At 41.4% G+C, this 7,736-nt stretch overlaps 1 protein-coding gene across 2 annotated transcripts in view; it reads left to right on the top strand.

Moving 5' to 3' along the window:
- The first annotated feature begins 419 nt into the window (after positions 1 to 419).
- CRACD (capping protein inhibiting regulator of actin dynamics) overlaps positions 420 to 7,736 on the top strand; it is a 280,351-nt gene continuing 273,034 nt past the window's right edge. For both annotated transcript variants that reach the window (XM_054683105.2, XM_016951699.4), the window contains exon 1: positions 420 to 621. The gene's annotated coding sequence lies outside the window, so the exon portion shown is untranslated. The remainder of the gene's footprint in view (positions 622 to 7,736) is intronic.

Raw genomic sequence — 7,736 nt, 5'->3', positions numbered from 1 at the left:
TCTCCTGGTCTCCCGGTATCTCCTATTAGAGAGACTGCTGCGGGCAACAGGGACCGAATTTGCAACCTGTGGGGTGGTGACTGATGGTCCAATGTTCTCGCCACACGCAGGATGAGCCTCGCTGTGAGCCGACCACTGTAACCTCAGACCTCACGAGTTCAGCACTCCCTCGAGTCAGGCTTTGCAGAAGTCGGGAGGGCACTGGTCAACCCCACGCCCCTCCTTGGGGCCCGCTCTGGGTTTCTCCGCACCCCTGGGGAGGGGAGCCATCTGGTGCGCGCCACTCCCGGAGGGCGCGAGAAGGAAGCCGGCGCCTCGCGCTCAGCTGTCCCTGGGCGAAGCCGGGCGGGGCGGCGGCGCGGGTCCGAGCGCCCGAGGCGCCGGCGGAGCATGTGACCACGCCGCGCGGGGCCGGGCGCGCAGTGCCGCGCGGTGGCGGCAGTGGGGAGAGCAATGGAGGCCACGGCCGACTGAGAGGCGGGTGCGCTGCTGGTGCTGCTGCCGCGGCGGCTGCTGATGCGGAGGCTGCCGCGCGCAGTGCCAACGAGTCCGCCGCCCGCCCGGGACCGCCGGTCGCCGGCCAGCCGCTCTGCCAGCGGGAGCGCCAGGCGGGGACCTCAGGTGAGCGCCTGCTCGGCCCGCGGCCGGAGCCAGACAATGGGGACAGGGGCGGGCTTCTCTCCTCCACTCGCGCCCCTCCGGGCCGGGCCCCCGCAGCGCCCCGGGACTCCAGGGGACATGGCCCCGGGGGCGTGGGCTCGGCGCGGCGGGCGGTGGGCTTCGGGGCGGTGTCCCCATGTGGGAGGCGCGGACCCTCCCCGAGGAACCTGCGCGCGGCTTGCGCGCTTTGGATCCCCGCAGGGGAACCTGCCGCCGGGCTGCGCCCCGGGAACTTGCGGAGAATATGGGACCTCGCCTGCCTTCTCCTCTTCCCGCGCCTCGCCATCCTGTCCCCGGGTCCCTGGCTCGGTCCCGACCGCGGCAAGGGCCAGAACCAGACCTCACCGTCCGGGATCGTGGACGCCGTCCGAGCTCAGCCCTCTCCCCACCGCCCCCGGAGCTGCATTGCTTTGTTTAACCTCTGCCAGACCGTTTCGCACAAACTCTTGTTGCCCCAATTCTGATGAGCCACCAGTTTGATAGCTGAGGCAAGACAAAGGTTTCCCCTGTTTACCAACGGCCGGGGCCAGGAGACTGCGCGCTGCCCGTGGTGTAAAATCTGTTTTCTTTATCTTCGCCCGGGGCTTGTTGCGATGGTTTTCCTGGCACTATAACCGTCCTTTCTTGCAGAGCTCTGTAGTGGCGAGATTGGACCTCCTAACCCTACGGATACGGTGGGTGGGGTATGGCTTTTTTTTTTTCATGATTATCAGTAAGCAGAAGCCGACTTTGAATTTTATAATATGTGTTCTTGAGTTAGAGACATCGTAATCATTTTCTGAATTCTGAATTTTAAGAGAATATATATTTCAAGACACATTGATTCAGTGGAGGGGGAGGGGGAAGAAAACCTAGTAAGTACGACCATGTGTTGTGAAATTTTAATATGGTTTTAGGAATAATGGCTGGGAAACTGATCTGGTGTAGGTGAGGGAGTGTGTGTGTGTGTGTGTGTGTGTGTATTGGGGGTGGTAAGTGGTGGTGGTGGAGAGGGAGTGGTTAGAATACAAAGGATAAGGCAGTTTTAGAAAAAGATTCTTAGTAAATATCCTGTGGCAAATTTTTGATTCATTAAGTTGTGAGTTAAATCAATGTTTCCTTTAAAAATCACCTATAGTAATTGTGGAATTATATAAAAAATGGCTCACAGTTCTTTGGCATTGTTTGTGACTCAGGAATCTGAATAAAACAGTCAGTTTTGAGTAATTTTTAAAAAGTCAACAAAGAGAAGACTCCTTCACTACTGTCTCCTTTATCCTTTGGGAAAAGGGAATCCTTGTTCAGTATATTCAAGAGAAAATTGCCTATATGAAAAAAAATTTCAAAGGCAGCTTTGAAAAAGAAACATTTTGAAAAATGTAATATGGTTGCATTACAGATCACTTCAACTCAGAAGTGGGCAGGGAAAAAAATCATGTTACTGGATCGCCCTTTCCACTGTTGATTATTTAAAATGCATTGTATTCAAAAGCTTAATTTTACAGTCATCTCTAACACATTGAGAAACTTTCACTCTAAAGACTTAGCAGTACTTACCGACCACTGAATTTGGAGGAGGAAGCTAACACCAACTTGACAATAGGCAATTGGTGTGAGAAACAAAAGCTAGCTCTTCATAATAGTTCATAGTTCTTCATAAACTACAAAGCACTATAATAAATGTAAGTTATTATTATCGCTAGATGAGGAAGCTGTGTTTTACAGTTTTTCTCTTACCCAATTTCAGACCAATTAATTGACATTAATTTGAAATTCTCCAGGGAAAGGGACAACCTTTTAGTCTTTTTTTGTGGTCCGTATTTCTGATCTGGCACACAGTAGGTGTTCAGTATGTAGTCATGGAAAGAAAGAATGAATAGGTGAAAAAAATACAAGTGGATAAAACGTGTACAGATGGAATTTGTTTACTTCTTTTTATTCAACGAACATTTACTGAAGGCCTACTGTGTGCCAACAACTGTGTAGAGGTTTTCCACATACAGTTGATGAAAGCTTGGTGACCTCCTTTTTCAGTCATAGTTGATGTGTGTTTCTTCCAAGAATGGGGTCTCTTGGGTGGTTTTTTTCATCATTTTAAATCATCTCCTGTAACTGAGTAGCACAATAGAACATTTCACTTGTTGTATGTGCATATAGTTTCTCACAATGGCCTGTGGGGAGGCAGGGCAGATATTATCATTCCCGTTTTGTAGATGAGGAAATCCAGACATGGCGAGATTAAATGACTTGCCAGCTCCTTGCCACTAAAGCAACAATGCCAGGGACAGAAGCTGGATCTCACGCCCAGAGCTTTCTCCCCTGAATCACACAACCTTCTCCAAGATACACTGTACCCCCAGAAAATCACGCTGGAATTAGACCCCATGAAAAAGTCTACCTTTTGGATAACTTTTACATAAAGAAAAGGTATATTTTACAACCTAGTACTTAGGGGAGTGGTTAAATACACAAGTTCTCGAGGCAGGTGATTGAATTTGAGCATTGGCTTTACTGGCTACTAGCTCTGCATCCTTGGCAAGTGATTTAATCTAAGCCTCAGTTTCCTCATCTGTAAAATGGGGGAAGTAATCCTATTTAGAACATTTTTGTGAGGATCAAATAAAATAATGTGGACATAGCACAGTGTTTAGTACAAACTAAGCACTCAGTGTCAGCTAATTTTTATTTTCATTATTTTAATGTAAAGCAATGGCTTTTAAACTTTTTAATTTTTTATTTTATTTTTATTTTTTTAAAGAGGTGAGGTCTCACTGTGTTGCCCAGGCTGGTCTCAAGCAATCCTCCTGCCTTGGCCTCCCAAAATACTAGGATTACAGGCATGAACCACTGCGCCCAGCCTAAACTTTTATTTTTGCACAGTAAGAGATGCATTTTACTTTGCCACCCAGTATACAGATACATTGTAAATATCTGTAATTAAAAAATTCATGAAGTAATGCTTAGACTTTGAATGTGCAATGCATTCTTATATTTTTTATTCTATTTTATTTTAAAAATGTTGGTTGAGATCGCTAAATGATTTCACATCCCATTAATGGGTCAGGAACTACGCTTTGAAAAGCACTAATGCTAAGGATAATCAGGTTAAGTGCATTTAAGAAAACTGTTGTTGAATCTTTATTTCTTTTCTTCAAATGGTTTACAACATCAATTGGAGTTTGAATACTAAATTACATTTAAAAATAAGTTCTTAAACATTTCTTGGGAATTACCATCATTTATTGAATATTTCTCATGGTCACGTTACTGTGTGCTAAGTAGTCTATTTATATATGTTATCTAATTTAGTTCTCACAACAGCCCTGTAAGTAGGCCTTGTGTTTACATTTGATAATTGAAATTAAGACTCAGAGAGCTTTTTGTTAACTTGCCCAAGGTCCTAAATTTAGAGAGGGATGAAGCAAAGATTCAAACTGAGTTCTCTCTGATCCCAAAGCCTGTCTGCCCTCTTAACCCCCATGGTTTTCTGATGTTCCCTCATAGTGATTTCTGAAGATGTTTCATTTCTTCCTTAACATAAATTTGAATGTCGATATTGAGAATTTACCCATTGTGGTACATCTTTTGTAGTTTCCTTTGAAATGACTCATTTCAAGTCAGTTTTCAACTTAGGGAAGTTAAGGAAGCATAACGTAATTCTTTCTGGCTTTAGCTGGTCTTTGATGTAAATATTTTGTAAGAGCTTCTCAGGTTTTTGTGATAGAGTCAATTAATTGGTCATTTTTATTGAGCATCCAAAGGTTTAATATATCTTCCTAAGAGACATGAAATAGCTGTGTAACTATAAAAAGACTTCATTACGAATGAATGTCGGCTTTTGTTAAGGCACAAAATGAAGCCTTACAAGCTACAAAAGAGTACTTCATAGTGTATTGATTGGTCTTAAAATCACAAGGTGCTAAAAGTATTTACTTTGTAAAGTACTTTAAGAAACCACCACCAAGTATCCTATTAGCATTTTTTGTTTTTTGGTTTTTCAGTTCTTTACACGTTTCCTATGTGTATTTGTAGCAGTATTTTAATTTTAATATTTTGATATTTCTAGGACTTCCCTCTTTGAAACACATTGTCAGGAAGAATTAAGGCGTTTTTCAGGAAATATATTTTATAAATAATACTTAGAATACACAAATAGATGCTTTTATATAATAAAGGCAAATTTCACTTTTTTTTTACATTTATATCTTCTACATTAAAACGCTTATGGTGTCTGGTTTGCATTATTGCTATTATATGTAGGAGTGTAACTCATAAATAACATGATTACCAGGTGCCTAAAAATGTATAAATATGCCACTGCTCTTGCATTATAGCTTTGGATACTCCTGTGTGCATGAGGCTTTAAACTTTTAACCATATATTTAAACAGTTTATTTGTTGAATTAAGGTTAGTGTTTTCAAAGCTGACAATTTAAAAATCTGAATTTGTGTAGATCATGATGATATGTTAGACAAAGAACAGTAGTTTCATGGTTTATTTATGTGGTTTGAGTAGCCATATATTTCTGTTCATCAGTCTTTTTAAATTAAGATTTGATGTAAACAAATATAGATATAATTGCATTTATTTTTGAACATCAGATTTCATCCTTAGGCTGGCCCTCAAAATATACTTTGCAGCTAATGAAATTGTGTAAAGTTGCAGCAAGCCTGTGTTTTATGTGTATTTATTAATTCTGTCTACTACTTGACCCTTAGTGGATTGTTATAGTTTTTGTGAGCATCAGGACATGGCCCACTTATTGGGTGGTCATTGTAATTTGTATGTTCGGGCAGATACAAAACTTGGCTACCTTTACATTTTGTGTCCTGTTTATTCTTTTATTCATTTATGTTTTTATTTATGTATTTCTAGGGTCTTGCTCTGTCACCCAGGCTGGAGTGCAGTGATGTAACCATGGCTCACTGCAGCCTCTACCTCCTGGGCTCAAGTGATCCTCCTAGCTCAGCCTCCTGAATAGCTGGGACTATAGGCACATGCCACCACATCTGGTTAATTATTTTTTGTAGAGATGTGGTCTCTCTCTGTTTCCTAGGCTGGTCATGAACTCTTGGGCTCAAGTGATCTACCTGCCTTGCCTCAGCCTCCCAAAGTGCTGGGATTACAAGCGTGAGCCGCCACTCAGGGGCTCCTTTTTATCCTGATGTGAAAATTCATAGAGATAAGAACAAAATCAATTTAGATATTAATTTATTCTGGTGGCTTTAAGGCAGATGCATATGCATATTTTAGGTTTATATAGATGTATGATTTTCACACATATATGAGAAGTACCAGATTATAAACTCTTCTCTAAAGTAAAGAAATACATATTAAGTAACTTTGTGGAAATAAAAAAACTGAGTAACAACCCTGAAGAGATGTTTTTATAGTCACATGTTGTCAGCCTTATAGTCACATGTTATCAGACATATTTAAGAAGCCAAATAGAACAACCATATGTAAAAGCTTTTATATGTGAAAAAGTGATACCATTTAAAATGTCAAAAATGGAAACATAAATATTTCAGTCAGATTTTAAAGTCTTCACCAGGTCTTTCAGATGTTTCCAGTGTTTTTCAAGTGGCGTACTTAGGGGATTAAGAAGAAATGTCAAAAAACTTGCTTTTGAAACTGGTACTGTATTCAATATGAATTGAGGAAAAGACACAGAAGCTGCATCCCTGAAACACTTTAAAAAATATTTAAATCAGAAGTAAATTTAGCCCACTAGAAACGGTTGTTAGAATAGAGTTTAAGAGCAGGTAGCAGCTGCTAAGAGGAATTAGAAAAAGGAAGGACAACTTGCTAAAAAGGCATTTTGTTTTTACCAGGGAAGGTAAGAACGATCTTGTCTGGAGGCTCACTGGCCTCACCCCACTCACCTGGGGAGGGATTGGCTGGCAAGAAGGAAGATAAGGAGACAGGGAGGGGGAAACAGGTTGTCTGAAAACTTGATTATTATTTAAATCTAGGATAAGCCGGATTCAAGGAATAATCTGTGAAAATTCTTGTATGTAATTGTTAACCCCTTGTTAACAATGGGCTGTTTCCTCACTTGGGAGAAATAAAAAGGAGAGGCCATAGTCCCAAGATCACCATTTTTGAAAGAGGAAACATCATTACTCCAAACCCCATTGCCAATACCATTTATGGTCTCGGGTGGGGGCCACAGCTAATGTTCTTAGGGAAGATTGTGACAGATCCAGCAGGGCTGTTAAGACACTGCTGGTGAATTCCAGGCTGCCCTAAATGATTGCAGTCAGGATTTTTCTTCATTTTGAAAAGTTTTTAATACATTTAGAATGACGTTTTCTCCACCAGAGTGTCACTGTGACAGAGGCAGTGGGCTTTCCTGCTTTATTTATGATGCACCTGGCCATGCAAGTTTGTGATGGGTTAACTGTCTTCTAGAGTTAATGAGGTCAGGGTCACAGGTTCAATTCTTGGGAAGACCAGTTAGCTTTGCTTTGTTCTGTGAGCGCATATTGTACTCTTAACCCAGGCCAGCCATCTGGTGGAGGCAGATCATTGATCACAAAGGCATTAATAAGCAAGACAGTGTGGGAGCAGCAGCATGAATCTTTCTCATGGATGTTGAGTAATTAGAGAAACAATTCCAAAAGCCTGTGCACATTTGTATTATTTTTATAGCATTATCTTAATAGATAGAAGATAACATGGTTATCAAATATTTTTCTTTGCCATTTCTGTTGAACTTTCATCTGAACAGTTGTCTTTTCAAGTTATGATTTTTGAGATGTCTCATTCATTCAGTAGTTATACTTTGTTCTGAGTATTCTTAATCTCCCTGGAGGTTTGTAGGACAGTGACTGTGGCAGTGAGAACAGTCATGCTAAAAGCAGTAGATCAAACCACCTAGTTGTTTACAGATCCAATTCCACTGAATTTAAAAAGTTTAAAAAAAGCAAAACACCATTTTGAATGAGGGTAAACAGACTAAGAAATTTAGGAAAACGCTTTATACTTCTTCTAAGTAGACCTTGATCTGAAAATCTGTCATTCCCTTTATTAAAATAACTTCTAGTGTTAAGAGAAATATCAGAGATCATCTAGGCCTGTGCTGCTCTATACG

Source organism: Pan troglodytes, chromosome 3 (genome assembly GCF_028858775.2).
Source record: "Pan troglodytes isolate AG18354 chromosome 3, NHGRI_mPanTro3-v2.0_pri, whole genome shotgun sequence".
NCBI classification, from domain to species: Eukaryota; Metazoa; Chordata; class Mammalia; order Primates; family Hominidae; genus Pan; species Pan troglodytes.
Note: the sequence above shows the minus strand (reverse complement) of the source record. Positions and strands in the feature narration are given on the sequence as shown.